This window comes from Anabrus simplex, chromosome 2 (genome assembly GCF_040414725.1).
Source record: "Anabrus simplex isolate iqAnaSimp1 chromosome 2, ASM4041472v1, whole genome shotgun sequence".
NCBI classification, from domain to species: domain Eukaryota; kingdom Metazoa; phylum Arthropoda; class Insecta; order Orthoptera; family Tettigoniidae; genus Anabrus; species Anabrus simplex.
The window spans coordinates 192,708,217-192,724,636 of NC_090266.1; the positions used below are offsets into that span (position 1 = coordinate 192,708,217).

General features: G+C 40.0%; 1 protein-coding gene across 2 annotated transcripts in view; it reads left to right on the forward strand.

Annotated features, from left to right (window-relative positions):
- The window catches only part of LOC136862736 (putative fatty acyl-CoA reductase CG5065), a 331,924-nt gene that overhangs the window by 37,985 nt on the left and 277,519 nt on the right, over positions 1 to 16,420 (forward strand). The window contains exon 2 of one of the 2 annotated variants that reach the window (XM_067138962.2): positions 3,156 to 3,207. The exons of the other annotated variant lie outside the window; for it this stretch is intronic. The gene's annotated coding sequence lies outside the window, so the exon portion shown is untranslated. The remainder of the gene's footprint in view (positions 1 to 3,155; positions 3,208 to 16,420) is intronic. 2 annotated transcript variants of the gene reach the window in all.

Below are 16,420 nucleotides of genomic sequence, written 5' to 3' on the forward strand. Positions count from 1 at the left end.
CTAGGCTGTACTTTCCGTCAGAGCGCTTACTCTGCTCCTTTACCTGCCTGAACCGGAGCGCTGTTCATTGAGCCGAATTGTGTCCGCATTTCGGGTTAATTGCCTGTCTCAGTCTCGTCCTTGCGTTTGATAATGCTGAACGTACTCGTAACAACATACTTCATACAGTGTGATGATGGTTGAAAAATGTTCTTAATAGGGTCGGTTGTTGGATGCATTTCAATGGGCTTGGTAGACTGATATATAATAGGCTAGTACTTCCTGGTACCGTGAGGAAAACAAGAAGAAACTACCTCAGTCTTCATTTCCGTCTTCATTGACGCCTGATATTGGCGCTGTAGGGCATCCAAACCAGCGTTCGACCTGAGAAAAGATACAAACTCAAACTCATTTGCCGGGCTGAGTAGCTCGGACGGTGGAGCGCTGGCCTTCTGAGCCCAATTTGGCAGGTTCGATCCTGGCTCAGACCGATGGTATTTCAAGGTGCTCAAATACGTCAGCCTTGCGTCGGTAGATTTACTGGCACGGAAAAGAACTCCTGCGTGGCAAAATTCTGGCACCTCGGCGTCCCCCAAAACCGTAAAAGTAGTTAGCGAGACGTAAAACCAATGACATAAAAATATTGAATGTAGCATTTCCAAACTTCTGATCATGTAGACATTAACTAATGTAATTTCTATGTTTGGCTCCTAAAGTAGAAAAGCTTAACCATTTCCATAAAAGCCATGAAAGATCCTGGAGGAATGGAAAGGAAAAGTTTAGACAATCCGTATGTGAAATCAAGTAGTTAGCAATATGTCGCCAGGAATGAATCTATTTCTGACTTCTCATACAGGCTGAGTTAATCCCAGAAGTAGAAATCTCGTTTCTGTATTTCTGTACTTCATCACAGTGAATCGAACCCACATACTTACTGTTGAACCATGCACGCCTTTACCGCCTCAGCTAGGCTCTATCACTACAGTAATTAATGACTTAATATGGGAAACTGTCTACTCTTCTCGTAATAAGGTGCTGAAACACAGAGGTGCAAAAACCGGTCTAGAAAGCCGAGAGGATTCGTCGTGCCGACCACACGACACCTCGTAATCTGCAGGCCCTCTGGCTGATCAGCGGTCGCTTGGAAGGCCATGGCCCTTTGGAGCAGTTGTGCCATAGAGTTTGGGTTATTTCAAAGATATGCACTAGAGTAGACACCACAACTGCACATGTCATCACATAGGTTTCTCATGCACATTACACCACTGACTAAGATGCCACCATCCTTTTCCATGAAGCAATAATAGGAACGTCATAAATGTAACTGGCGTAGAACACGCTCTTAATAAGAAGACCTTTTCATTTCAGCAGTAAATGCCATTCAGCTATCTTTAACTAGAGGCCGTCCAGCAGAAAAATCATGACAAACATGCGTGTATTATACTTAATAACTTAAATACTTTGGAGGTCTTACAAAACAGAGTTATTAGATTTATGTATGGATTTCATCAACTATATTCTCGAAATAAAATGTACTCTGAAACAAATATATTACCTCTTAAGAAATTAATCTCATTAAATGCATCACTTCTTATCCATAAAGTCTTGCATAATAAAATGTTCACCAACTCTGAATTTCCTAAAGTCACTGACATCCATTCATATAAGACAAGGCAAAAAAATAAATTACATGTTCATCAAAATTATACAACAAAGTTTGGCACTAAGGGAGTGCAACACTTACTAATATCTGAATATAACAGCATTCCTGACAACATAGCAATCATCTCTAAAACTGTGCCATTTCGTAATAAGCTTAAGAAATACCTGTTAGGCACTATAAATGTGTAACAGTTATTTCTCTGATATTTCCATTTCCAAATCTTAAAAGTCAAAAAGTTGTTCCTCCTGTATTGTTACTCTGATAATAATCCACTTAATATAATCCTATCCATTAGGTAAATTGTGATACTTAAAGTATATGTAAAACCACTATAATTACTCTTTCACGTTTAGACCTTACCCATGCGTTAATCCGCCATTGTTGTGATTATCTATGTATTGTTCCTCTTGACAGAGCTCTTGCTCTCTGGAACCCTATTTATCAATAAATAAAAATAATAAAAAATCCAGATGTTAAGAAAAATATGTGTTCTAAAAGAGAAAGTTCAGCTGTTTCTCATGTCACCTCACAGCCACCAAGGCCACCATTCTCACAAAATTGTTTTCCTATCTGAACAGCTTACAGAACTATTAAAATCTTGCTGTCATTGTACCTCTAGCTCCAATCATAAGACCCACGCTTTCTAAAGATGATAACTTACATTTTTCTTTATAGTATAGAATTGTGAATTTATAGGTGCCAGTCTTTTCTTTATGAATATCTGCTGGTTGAGTTTTAGAAGCCTCAATCGAGCCAACTGTGATGGTTATCATGTCTAGCCACTTAGGCGATCCAGTGAGCGTAGGTCCACGCACTTCCTCGTTGTACTTTGTGTTGACGTTCCCTCGATGCATCAGCGATCACGATACGAATACGGTAATGGCGGGCATTTGTAAGAGCTTCGGCATTCCAGCAAGTACCCAGGATGTGAGCAAAGATTTGTGTCTCACTGTGTCAGCGGCGACAGTGGTTTCCATGTGGTACCTGCCTGGTAATGCCCGGACAGAATATACATCACCGATATTTCGGTATCTTCTTGAAATCTATACCTTTTTGAAATCTTTTCTTTATTAGTATATCTAGTACTTAATATTCAAATGTTTTGTTTGTACGCACCAGTGTTTACAATCACTCTCGAGATGTCAGATCACACCTCGGTACTTGGGCAATTGCAAGTCGTCGCGGTATGGTAGCGTCACCAATTCTTATCTCATGACCTTTTTCATATCAATGTATGTAGTGCTGGAAGATGCTCTGAACGGTGTTACTTCAGGGAAACACTTCGTCACGTTCTTTATAAAGTGAAGTAGCAGCTTGACGCAGTTCACTTAATTTGCTTGTTAAATAACAGAGAAATTAGCTGAAGAGATCATCAGAGAACTTCTGGTTTATTCTATGGTTCTGTGTACCTATGTCAGACTGTGTTGTTTCTGTTTCACCTTTGATACTAATTGATACATCTTAGGCGAAAACAGTTATTATTCCATAGCTTTCTTTTTCTTTCTTTGCTCAGGAGAGCTCGTGTCAAAGCCGAAGGTTCACTGGGAGCACGTTCCTTGTCGTGGGTGAGTGAAATCATGCAAATTTGAGTAGCTGTCTTACTTTAGTACTGTGTTCCCTGTCATTCAGCACTCACGCACACAGTAGACTGGCATCGGAGCGTGAAGGACGCGCTACTCTTTCCTCTAGTATACAGTATGAGACTCAACAAAAATGTGTGTGGAGCGTTCACTAGTAAGGTGCTACGTCATGGTCGTGGGTTTTCTTGTATCGTGAAGTAGTGTCTTGTTTGAACCGTGAGACGTGGCGCGAAAGACATTAATGCGCGGACTGATGTGACGGCATTTCAACATATATATTATATCCATTACTTCATTACCTCATTCACCTCCTCCTACGTCCTCTTCATCATTATTTCTCTCTTCTTTTCACAGATCATCATCTTCTTCTCTTCACTTCTCAATTGAAGGCGATATTTCGGTATCTTCTGGAAATCTATATCTTTCTGAAATGTTTTCTTCATTAGTACATCTAGTACTTAATATTCAAATGTTTTGTTTGTACGCACAATGTGCTTTTTGTATATCGTCATTGCTCCTCGAAATACCGTTATGTGACAAAGTTGAGGGGAGAAATACTGACCCGCAGCACATGTGGCACGCAGATAAAAATTCGTTGATATAGTTCATGCCAGAATGAACCTTAGATGACAATATTTCTGGTCATTGTCTAAGCTGAAATATTAGCACATAGCGGTGTTTCGAGGCGGGACGGCGATATAATGCACCCTTATGGCGGGCGGTCATACGGGTGCAATAATATATATGATTTGCTTTTTGTATATATGATTTGATTCTTCCATAATAACACTAGGTTTGATTTTTTATTAATAATATTACTGTTATTATTGTTAAAATAGTCATCATTCTTTTCCTTTTTTTCCATCTGTTAGTGGTTATTGTATCTGTTATCAGCTAAGGTGGTTATCTGAACCGAAGGCCAGTACGCTGACCATTCAGCCAACGAGTCGGATCTTATCTTATCTTATCTTGTGCGGCTCTTTCGCTGAATCATCACCGTTGAGACCTCCAGTTCAGAGGATCCCGGGTTCAAGGTTAAGACTGGTTAAGTGTTTGAAAGGGAGTACATCCCTACTTAGCTAGGATAAATAAAACAGCTTATCTTATCTTATCTTATCTTATCTTATCTTATCTTATCTTATCTTATCTTATCTTATCTTATCTTATCTTATCTTATCTTCTTCTTTATCTACCGCTCTTCCCACACGTGTGGGGTCGCGGGTGCGAACTGCGTCGCATATGTAGATTTGGTCCTGTTTTACGGCCGGATGCCCTTCCTGCCGCCAACCCTATATGGAGGGATGTAATTACTATTGCGTGTTTTGTGGTGGTTGGTAGTGTAGTATGTTGTGTGAATATGAAGAGGAGAGTGTTGGGACGGACACAAACACCCAGTCCCCGAGCCAGAAGAATTAATCAGAAGCTATTAAAATCCCCGACCGGCCGGGAATCGAACCCGGGACCCTCTAAACCGAAGGCCAGTACGCTGACCATTCAGCCAACGAATCTTATCTTATCTTATCATGTGCGGCTCTTTTGCTGAATCATCACCGATGAGGCCTCCAGTTCAGAGGGTCCCGAGTTCAATTTTCCGCCAGGATCTTGGATTTTAATCGCGTCTAGTTAATCCCTCTGATTCGGAGACTGGGTGTTTGTGTTCGTCCTCGAACATACTCTTCTTCATATTTTCACAACATACCACAAAACCAGCCACTAAAGCGACAAGCAGTATTAAATACTGTACATCCCACCGCATACGGTTGGTGTAAGGAAGGGCGTCCAGCCGTGCAACAGGGCCAAATTAACGTATGCGACATAGGTCATACCCGGGATCCCACCAGGGTGTGGGGAAATCTGTAGAGGAAGACGAACAAGATTATATTGATTACCTCTAAATTGTGTTAGCCACATTTGTACTCACAATTGAAGACACAAAATGCAGATTTGGGACTAACGAATCCTCATAAGTAAAATATATCAAACAATTTTCTAATTCATTCAAAACCGAGCTCGATAGCTGCAGTCGCTTAAGTGCGGCCAGTATCCAGTATTCGGGAGATAGTGGGTTCGAACCCCACTGTCGCCACTATCCAGTATTCGGGAGATAGTGGGTTCGAACCCCACTGTCGGCAGCCCTGAAGATGGTTTTCCGTGGTATCCCATTTTCACACCAGGCAAATGCCGGGGCTGTACCTTAATTAAGGCCACGGCCGCTTCCTTTCCACTCCTAGCCCTTTCCTGTCCCATCGTCGCCATTAGACCTATCTGTTTCGATGCGATGTAAAGCAACTAGCAAAAAAAAAAAAAAATCATTCAAATGGAGCAATGCAAAGAACATCATTGTCAGTGCGTCTTTTAAGCTGCGAAAACTGGGGGCGAAATACTTAAATAACAATGTTATCGGATTTATATCCCACTAACTCATTGTACGGGTTTCAAAGACGCCAAGGTACCGGTATTTCGTCCCATGAGAGCTCTTTTAGGTGCTAGTAAATCTACCGACAAGAGACTGACGTATTTGATGAGCACCTTCAAATACCCGCGGACTGAGCCGGGATTGAACCCACCAAACTGGGCTCAGAAAGCCAGTGTTCTACCGTTTGAGCCCCTCACCTCAGCGCGAAGGACATAAATGTGCAAATTCTATGTCACTTTTACCATAGTATGAAAGGAGTTTCACTCGTACGCTTACATTACCCTGTGTACCAACGAAATGAAGACAAAAGATGTATATTTTTGGACTTTTGAAGGATATCATTTACCGAACAAAGCCAAATCTTGGGCCTTATCCAAACCTGGTAGTTCAGGGGCCCACTGATCTCTGATCAGCAGGAGTTTACTGTACTTGCGGTAGGGTGAGGTAGAGTGTCTAATTTTCTTTTCCCGTGCCCCACAAAAGCACGTTAGCTACCTATCCACATAGTTTTCATATACTGAAACAAAACGAAGATCATTTTCAGCTTGTCCTAGTAAGTGTGAGAACATAATCGAAAGACATGATCGCGCAGACTAACGCTATGTCCGTTTTTCCTATGTATTAAAGTGGCTACTTATAAGATAACCATAAATATATGAAAAAAGTTTTTAGATTAACATTTCATCACGTACTAACATGAAGATATAAAAATTATGACTTTGATCTTCTGGTCGTTATACTGGTAAGTTAAAACTTGATTGTCTTCTTAAACTTCATATCAGGACTTAGACAAAAGTTAACTGTTAAGTTTTCAGAAGATTTTGGTGTTGTTATTCTGCCATCTACAGCTGGACCTTCCTGAACTTCTTCTAGCGTTTGGTTTATACCTTTCTATTTGTCCATTATTTGTACATGTTTTTTTTTAAGTTCCATAATTGTAAATTCTGCTCGTTTAATCTTCTCTGCTTAATTTGGCCCTAAATTCTTTGTTTCTAAATCTGCCCTTTCTTGTCCAAACTTTCACTGTTGTGAGGAATCTCATTTTAGATACTTGAATTCTACTCATATCTTCTCGGGATGACCAAAGTTTCTCTGCCATCTAGTAGATTTGGAATAGCCACAGCTCCATTTTCCTTAGAATTGACTGGATTAATATTTTTATACAGATCAGACATGGTGGAAAATGTGCAGCACTATTTGCTCTGGGTGACTTTCGACAGATGAGTCGTGTCACGAAAATGTTGCAAACATTGGATTGGGAAGACTTGGGAGTAAGGAGACGAACTGCTCCACTACGCGGGATGTTCCGAGCTGTCAGTAGAGGAATGGCCTGGAATGGTATTAGTAGACGAATAAGCTTGAGTGGAGCATTGAAGATACGAAAGATCGTAATATGAACATAAAGTTAGAATTTAATAGGACAAATATGGGCAAATACTTCTTTATAGGGAGAGGAATTAGCGACTGGAATAATTTACCAACAGAAATGCTCGATAAATTTTTACGTTCTTTGAAATCATTTAAGAAAAGACCATTGACAGGGAATCTGCCACAGAGTCGACAATCCTAAATGTAAATCGATGATTGATCGATTGATTGATTGATTGATTGATTGATTGATTGATTGATTGATTGATTGATTGATTGATTGCTTGATTGATTGATTGATTGATTGATTGATTGATTGATTGATTGATTGATTGATTGATTGATTGATTGATTGATTGATTTGTCTCTCTTCAAACTATAATTGCATAACAGATATTAAAAATATGTTTTCAAGGACAGATACACAAATAATATCATTGTCATCTTAAAAGTCAGTGAATTTCAGTGTAGTAGCTTTACCACCACTAGAAAAACACGTTAATAAAACTCGATCATATACTTCTTTAATAACTCAAAACCAAATGCTTGTAGGCCCTATTCAAATGTTTTCTCTTGTTTCTTCCACCATCGTTAAATCTCTCCACAGAAGAACTGCATTGTGAAAGAGTGCGATATATTGCTTTAAAAAGGTGTGGTACTTATATTTCTTGCCTGACTTTCAGTTTTTCTACAAGCACGAGTCATATTCATGTAAGTGTAGATCACTTTCACTTACAACCACCATCAGATCTTTTCCACACCACTTTTACTCTAAAATAGACTTCTATCAATCTGAATTATTTTTGGAACGCTATACAATCCATATATTGCTAAACATTATCACAAGAAATACAGTATTACGCACGAATAACTAAGTCAAAATAGCACATCATTGACATGTGAATTAATAATAATAATAGTAGTAGTAAAAATGCCGGGCTGAATGGCTCAGAGATGGAGTTGACCTGCTGACTCCAAATTGGCAGGTTCGATCCTGGTCCAGTCTGGTGGTAATTGAAAATGCACAAATGTGAGCTTCGTGTTGGTAGATTTACCAGTACGTAAAGGAACTCCTGCAGGACAAAATGTTGGTACCCCAGCGTCCCCGCAGAAGTAAAATATTCAATAGGATGCAAAACCGATATTTTTGTTACAATTGGCTTTACGTCGCACCAACACAGATAGGCATTATGGCGACGACGGGATAGGACAGGCCTAGGAGTTGGAAGGAAGCGGCCGTGGCCTTAATTACGGTCCATACCCAGCATTTACCTGGTGTGAAAATGGGAAACTACGACAAACCATCTTCAGGGCTGTCGGCAATGTGGTTCGAACACACTATCTTCTGAATGCAGAAACTATTATTATTATTATTATTATTATTATTATTATTATTATTATTATTATTATTATTATTATTATTATTAAATAAGCTTCTAATTTTACGTGACTGTTGATATCGTGACTGTAGTTGCGGACCTTCACTTTTATGTGAAAGGGTTCAAACCACGGCCACAATGGTAGGAAGCCAGTGGTAATGTCACACAGCTGTTACGGCACTCAATAGAGGAAGAGCCCAAAACTAGCGAGCAGGGAGGATATTGTAGTGCTTCACGAAGATTTTGCGAGTTCTCATGCTTCTTCGCCCAAGATTGTCTGGAATGTCTCACCAGGTTTCACTTCTTTTGGTCTCTGCAGAATGCAGAAAATGTTTGACAATTCTTGTACTGTCAGAAAGTACTTGGATAATAATGATATTGGTTTTACGTCCCACTAACTACATTTACGGTTTCCGGAGACGCCGAGGTGCCGGAATTTAGTCCCGCAGGAGTTCCTTTACGTAGCAGTAAATCTACCGACATGAGAATTACCTATTTGAGTCCCTTCAAATACTACCGGACTGTGTCAGGATCGAACCTGCCAAGTTGGGGTCAGAAGACCAGCGCTTCAACCGTCGGAGCCACTCATCCTGGCAAAAAGATACTTAGATGTCTCCTTTGTGCCTAAGGGAGTTAGCTGTACGTACACGGATAAATGTCTAACCTTTTCTTCGGAAGTGTAGAAATATGGAGACACTTTCATGAATGATTCGTTTTTTCTTCATTTCCTCCTATGATAATGCTCAGAATATTTCAGACAAGCAGATGCCTTATTTCTCAACTTGAACCTCGTACGGCTAAAACTCGAGTATTTCTCTTTTATTATTAGATGGCTGCGCTGCTAAGTTTGTCAAACCATCATTCCTATGTTCTAAGCTGCGGAACCAAATCCGATGCATAGGGTTCATGTTTATGAGTGCTGTAATTCGAAGAAAATTGTCAGATTAACTGTCATTGTGAAGAAAAAGTAGACAGCGTTAAATTCCGATACTTCGACGTCTCTTAAGTATTTGAAGAATGGTTAAATTTTTCTTTCCTTTTTATTATTGTTATTTTTTATCCAGGGACACGTCTACACGCATCTTAATTCTAAAAATAAGAAATCTTCCCCTTTAATATTTATCTTTCACTTTTATGAGTTACTACAGCCCTTTAAGTTTTCAGTCTTTCGAGCACGAAGTACAAATTTAAGAAACGCTGTAACATATACGGAAAGGAAAAGATTTTATTAATTGCAGAATGGCATATTTCTTTTTGCAAGAATATCCTCACTTTCCGTCAAGTTACTTTGTTATCATACGTATACAGGGTGGTCGGAAACAACGTGAACCGGATATATGACCATTATTGGGTTGATCATACTGATAAATAATTTGAAAGAAGTTATTCGGTATCTCGTACCGTTGTCATTTTATCAGCTTCTGAAGTTAGCCAATCAGATCGCTTAACGGGTGAATTCAAATCCACTTTGCTAGACGGTGTTGCAAAATCTGCACGTGGTTTAAGACCGACTTGAGAGCACCAATCAAAGAAAAGAACTTCGCCAGGGAAGGGATTTGAACACGGAACTCCGAGCTGACAGGATCGCAGCATAGCAAATACGCTACGGTGACACTGGCTAAAACCCTCTGTGTATTTGCGTTCTTCTAGGCCTGACTCTCAAACCAGTCTTAAGCCACGCGTAGATTTAGCAACACCGCCTCACAAAGCACATTTGAATTCGTCCACGCAGCGATCTGATTGGCTAACATCAGTAGCTGATGAAACGACAACGGCGCGAGATATCGAATTATTTTTCAAACTATTTATCAGTATAATTAACCCTCTAACATTTATATACCCAGTGCACGTTGTTTTCGATCACCCTGTATACAGGATTACCCAAAAGTCCGTTAACATTTGACGAGGCAATACTTCACGGAATATTGGAGATAGAGAGGTAAAATTGACACAAATGATTGGGATGTTCGAGGGACAATGTTGTGAACAGCACTGTACAGCATTTCCTTAGGTATGGTAAGAAATTGTCGTCGGATGTTGTACTACTACTATAATTCATTCCTCCCCTGAAGGGGGAGGCGGGCCTCTTAGACGGTGACGTCGTCTCTCAGGTCGGGAGATTTGTTACGGTGAAGACCTATACGAGGAACTGCCCCGGCATTCGTCTTAGTGCAGGAGAATGGAAAACCACGGAAAACCATTCTCACGACAGCCGACGGTGGGGGCCAGCCATGAGGTCCAGCCCTATCCCGTCTCCCGAATGCAGAGGCGTAGAGCCTCACTAGTCGGAGTGCAGAGCTGTTGGACCACGGACCAGCCGTGGCCACTTATGGGCCGAGACCCACTCTGCATCTACCGACCCCGGATGTTGTCTTTTAGCATCCCTAACGAGGACGGACGATCGCGGTAGACTTGCGAATTCTTGTGTGCTTTATTTTAGTGTCAATAAAACACCATGTCATGGCAATTATTGCCTCTCTACCTCCAATATTCATTGCAGTATTTCCTCGTCAAGTGTTGACGGATTTTTGGGTCACTCTGTATATTCAAAATTGTTTACGTAGTGTAAACTTGTCTGCCATTATGAAAATACGTGGTATTATGAACAAGTAATGTTAAAATTCTGTGTTCAACACCTTCATAAATGAGAAATTGTCTTTTGAAATTATTTCACTGGAACCCGCTACTGTACTGTCTCTCGTCTCAGTAGCTATATTTGAACGGACTCAGGCGAGACCTACGACCTGGGTCAGTCCAAACATAGCTTATTCATAATATCACCCATTCACAATCAGTGTCAAGTTGAAATGAAATGGCGTATGGCTTTTAGTGCCGGGAGTGTCCGGGGACAAGTTCGGCTCACCAGATGCAGGTCGTTTGATTTGACGCCCGTAGGTGACCTTTGCGTCGTGATGAGGATGAAATGATAATGAAAACGACGTATACACCCAGCCCCATGCCAGCGGAATTAACAAATTATAGTTAAAATTCCCTACCCTGCCGGGAATCAAACCCGTGAACCCTGTGACAGAAGTCCAGCACGCTAACCATTTGGCCGTGGAGCCGGACAGTTGCAAGTTTATGCAACGTAAACAATTTTGTGCATAATTATGTACACAACATTAAAAAAGTGATTTTATAGAAATGAGGATATTCTTGTAGAGCACCATAACAGCTCCGGAGAAGAAAACATTTGTGGAACGAAACATGTTATTCTGTTATGAATATTTTTAATTTTTCCAGATATGTTATAGTGTTCCTAAAATTTGTATTTTGTGTTCGACAGATTGAAAAACATATGGGTTACGTTAAACATGTATTATTATTATTATTGTTATTAATATTAATATTATTATTGGAAAATAAGAATTACGTCTCTGTGGCTTGGAATCACGATATCAACAGTCACGTGAATTTACAAGTTGAGAATAAAGGAAGATCATATTTAAAATGTCGGACAGGTTCCAGCCTGGACTGCGATCGAGCTACACAACATTAGCTTTTAAGTATCTCTCCACAATCCTTTCTTTTTCTGTTAATGATGTGAGTGAAATGAGGCAATATTTCAGGAACAAAAGCTCATAAGTAACAGGCGATTGTTTATTGTACTGGTGAATGTTCATTATACTAATATAAAACTATTGTTTTCTCATATTTTACTATCGTAATGTTTTTCTTTATAGTTACTTTATAATGCCCACAAGAAGAACGTGGTATAATATTTTCCATTCCTTCAAAAAAAGATCCTCCTGAAATAAATTAATAGTCAGAACTTTTACACGCTCTGAAATGAACTGGCCTATGTGGATCTAAATTACAATTAATATTACAAATACTAAGACAGGTAGAATTTAGGATAGGGATAAACTGAGAAGTACTCTTCTACGTTACTTAGTAGCAGTACTAAGAGTTTGGGAGATTTACTGTTGGCATAGTCTACACGTTGATAATAAGAAATTCAGTTACTGTATATTTAGCGGCTATTAGTTCTACTGTAGAGCCGACCTTAGTCGGTTATGTGTTACTGTACTTTTCTTTCCAGGACAGTAGGGTCCATCCTGACTGATTTTGGTGGTATTTAAGGGAGCCAAAATGCAGAGCCGTGCCACTGGCTTCCCGCACTTTAAAGAATTACTCTAGGACGAAATTCTGACAACCCGGCGACTGCTAAGAAAATTGTTAGTTAGAATATACGTTATACAAAAGCCAATATTGTTAAATTATTAGTTTACAGTTTGCTTTACGTCGAACCGACAGAGATAGGTCTTATGGCGACGATGGGAGAGGAAAGGGCAAGAAGGGCGAAGGAAGCGACCGTGGCCTTAAATGAGGTACAGCTCGAGCATTTGCCTGGCATGAAAATGTGAAACAACGGAAAACCATCTTCAGGGCTGCCCACAGTCGGGTCCGAACCCACTATCTCCCGACTCAAACCACGCAGCCACTTGCTCCGTACAATTATTATTATTATTATTATTATTATTATTATTATTATTATTATTACTATTGAGTATGTTAGAGCAGTGACTGAACCGCTGGCTTTCCATATGAAAAACTGAGGTTCGAATACCAGTAGTCGCACTTGGAAATTTCCACCTGAAATTAATCTGATGCCAGAAAGCTTCGTAAGTACTTTTATAGAAAACAGTGTTTGGGTGGTTCTTTTTTTTTATCACCTTCAATATTTTAATGTAACTCAAAACGCAGGTTCAGTGACCGTATTTGTAGAAACAATATTTCCTAATGTTGCAGAAAGTTTCGTTAAATCAAAGATGTTTTCAGTGAGGAACAATGCCACAAATGTTCTTGTTATCATTTCCACATTCTTCAGTAACAGAATAATGAACAATGTGAAATTACGCGGAAAATACTAATAATGGATTTGTATCAGTTTAATTGATCTATAGGGGATATTTTTCTGTATCCCATAGTTGTGCTAACTCTAAAGCTGACAATTTTTTAGTTGTGTCACTGTTCCCGCCGATGATCTGTTCATGTCATATTTATTTGAATAAGGCTGAAATTTCTTAAAATTCCCAAAATGCTGACAAAAATTTCATTAAAGTATTCTTTATTTCCCAAGAGAGTTGGCTACACATACGGGTCGTGTAACTATAAACTCATGGGTTTGACCTCACCGTCAAGAGCCCGGGAGGTGATCATTCGTCTCCACGTCAGCAAGTCGCCGGCGCTGTATTATACGGCACGTAGCTTCACAGTCCTAGCTCTTTCCTGAATAACCTTATATGTTACATCTTGTCCCACAGCGGTTCCTAAATGTGCTGGAGGTCAAAGACTCGGCCTTATCGGTATGAACTGCAGAACAGAATGGTCATTCAGAATAAAATGCTTAGCCTTGTCATGCTTGTGCTACGTGTGATTTTCTTTACCGTGTTTAAAGGCAAGCTTGTAATATTACGTGACTGTCGATGATATTATCATAGGCACGGGACCTCGAGTTTGAGGTGGAATCCGAACAAAGGGAGTTTGAGTTTCGAATCTAAATATACTACATTCGTTGGCCGGGTCTCAAACCACCACCGCCTTGGTGGGAAGCTGGTGACGGTAACACTCGGTTATCATGCTCAGTGAAACAAGATATGACGTTTTATATTCTGATTACTTTTGAGATGAATGCCTCGTTTGACAGTTTTCACAAAATGAAATGAAAAATTAAATGAAATGGCGTATGGCTTTTAGTGCCGGGAGTGTCCGAGGACACACATTAAATTATTTAAATATTATTAATATTTCGTGTAAATTAAACAATTACATTATTATTATTATTATTATTATTATTATTACTATTATTATTTACGCCTCTGTGGTGTAGTAGTTCGTGTGATTAGCTCCCACCCCGGAGGTCCGGGTTCGATTCCGGCTCTACCACGAAATTTGAACAGTGGTACGAGAGCTGTAACGGGGTCCACTCAGCCTCGGGAGGTCAACTGAATAGAGGGGTTTCGAATCCCACCTCAGCCATCCTCGAAGTGGTTTTCCGTGGTTTTCCTCTTCTCCTCCAAGCAAATGCGGGGATGGTACCTATCTTATGGCCACGACCGCTTCCTTCCGTCTTACTTGTCTATCCCTTCCGATCTTCCCATCCCCCCACAAGGCCCCTGTTCAGCATAGCAGATTAGGCCACCTGGGCGAAGTAATGGTCCTCCTCGTCAGTTGTATCCCCAACCCAAAGTTTCACGCTCCAGGACACTGCAATTGAGGTGGTAGAGGTGGGATCCATGGGTGAGTCCGAGGGAAAATCCAATAGACGGTAAACAGAATAAGAAGTAAATAAAGAATTATTATTATTATTATTATTATTATTATTATTATTATTATTATTATTATTATTATTATTATTATTATTATTATTATTATTATTATTATGCTAGTGGTTTAACGTTGAACTGACGTATCGAAGGTTTTCGACATCGCAAGGATGGGAAAGGTTTAGGAATGGGAAGGATGTGGCCATGGCCATAAGTTACAGCCCGGTGTGAAAAGAGGAAACCACGAAAACCCATCTGCAGGGCTGAAGACGGTGCGGCTCGAATCCGCCATCTCCCGAATGCAAGCTCACAGCTACGTGAATTGGACAGTGCAGACTACTCGCTCGGTTAAATAATTTTCATAAATTGAGGACATATCACGCGCCACAGTGAATGGTTCATCACCTATCATATGTCACCTCACTTGAGTAACTGACGAGTCCTCATGATGTCGTGATGTCTACACACTGAGAATAATAATAATAATAATACCTGTAGCCGTCCAGTCCAAATTACAGTATTCCACTCTTATCATTACGGATTGTAGATGTGTTGCAAGTTGTTCTAATTGACTCCTAACCTTGGGGGTGCGAATGAGTGGTACAAGAGTACACATTAGTGTAAAATAATTAAGTGAGAAGAAAACCGTGAAATTGGTTATATGATGGTACTTGACAGCAGCCAAGCGTGCTGTAGAAGGCACGATTTAAACACCGGAGAATGAACTAATATTAACTGCAGTATTATATCAAACTTCCATCCTTGTAACAGTGTACAGCGATTTCTGTTTCTGTTCATGAAATCGAATATAAAACATGATCTTGGCAGTAATTAAAGCCAAGAATATGAACTATGTGTACAATATGGTCAAATAAAAGGTGAAAAATTTCACTCCGGTGTCTTTAAAATAAATCTTCGAATAAAATACAGTATAGCCTAGTCAGGAAGGAAACGTCAAATTTTACTTGAAAGAAGCACTGGAATGTAGTTCGCTGCAAGGTACTGTAGCTTATAACTAGAACACCAGCGCAACGGAGCCTAGCCACTGTAACTATTGTAGGCCTTATGAAGTTGCAAGGATACTGAAAGGGTGATCATTGGAGATGGCTTGCACTGTAATTCGATTTATGTGGGGTGAATACCTGGAGCCTGTAGACATCATCCAAGGGATTATGTCTATCCTGGGAAGTATGGAATGATTTCACGATATTGCTAGGTCTCGTGTCACCTACAACACAGTTGTGCTGCTGTGAACCTGGACTTGGCCATGTGTTTTCCGACAGTAGCTCCTGCGTTCAGACATTCACTCGTTAGAGAAACTGTAAAAAATATCTGCAGGCTAGAAGGTTTCCAACTGACAACTCAGTAACCAATGAATTAACGAGGAAGATGCATGGGTGTAGAAATGTTCATACTGTGCGTAGATAAATATTTAGGCAAATTCGGTGAATACGTGGGAAGATTAAGAAATGTGGAACTTGGTATATTCGCGGGTTGCCCACTCGCCCCTTGTGATCTAGTTTTATGCAACCCGGCGCATTTATAACAATTCTGAAAAACATTAGTCCCTCCCGCTAACCCGGGGTAATACAATGAGATGTGTGGTTACGGGCTAGAAGACATCAGGAACCGTGAACGCCACTATTAATTAATCATGGGTACCCTGAATGAACCCGTAAAATGAGCATAAATAAGATGAATACGTATTTTACAACAGGAGGTACACTCACATATCAGGAACAAGCCTGGCAATAGCTCACTTGGCA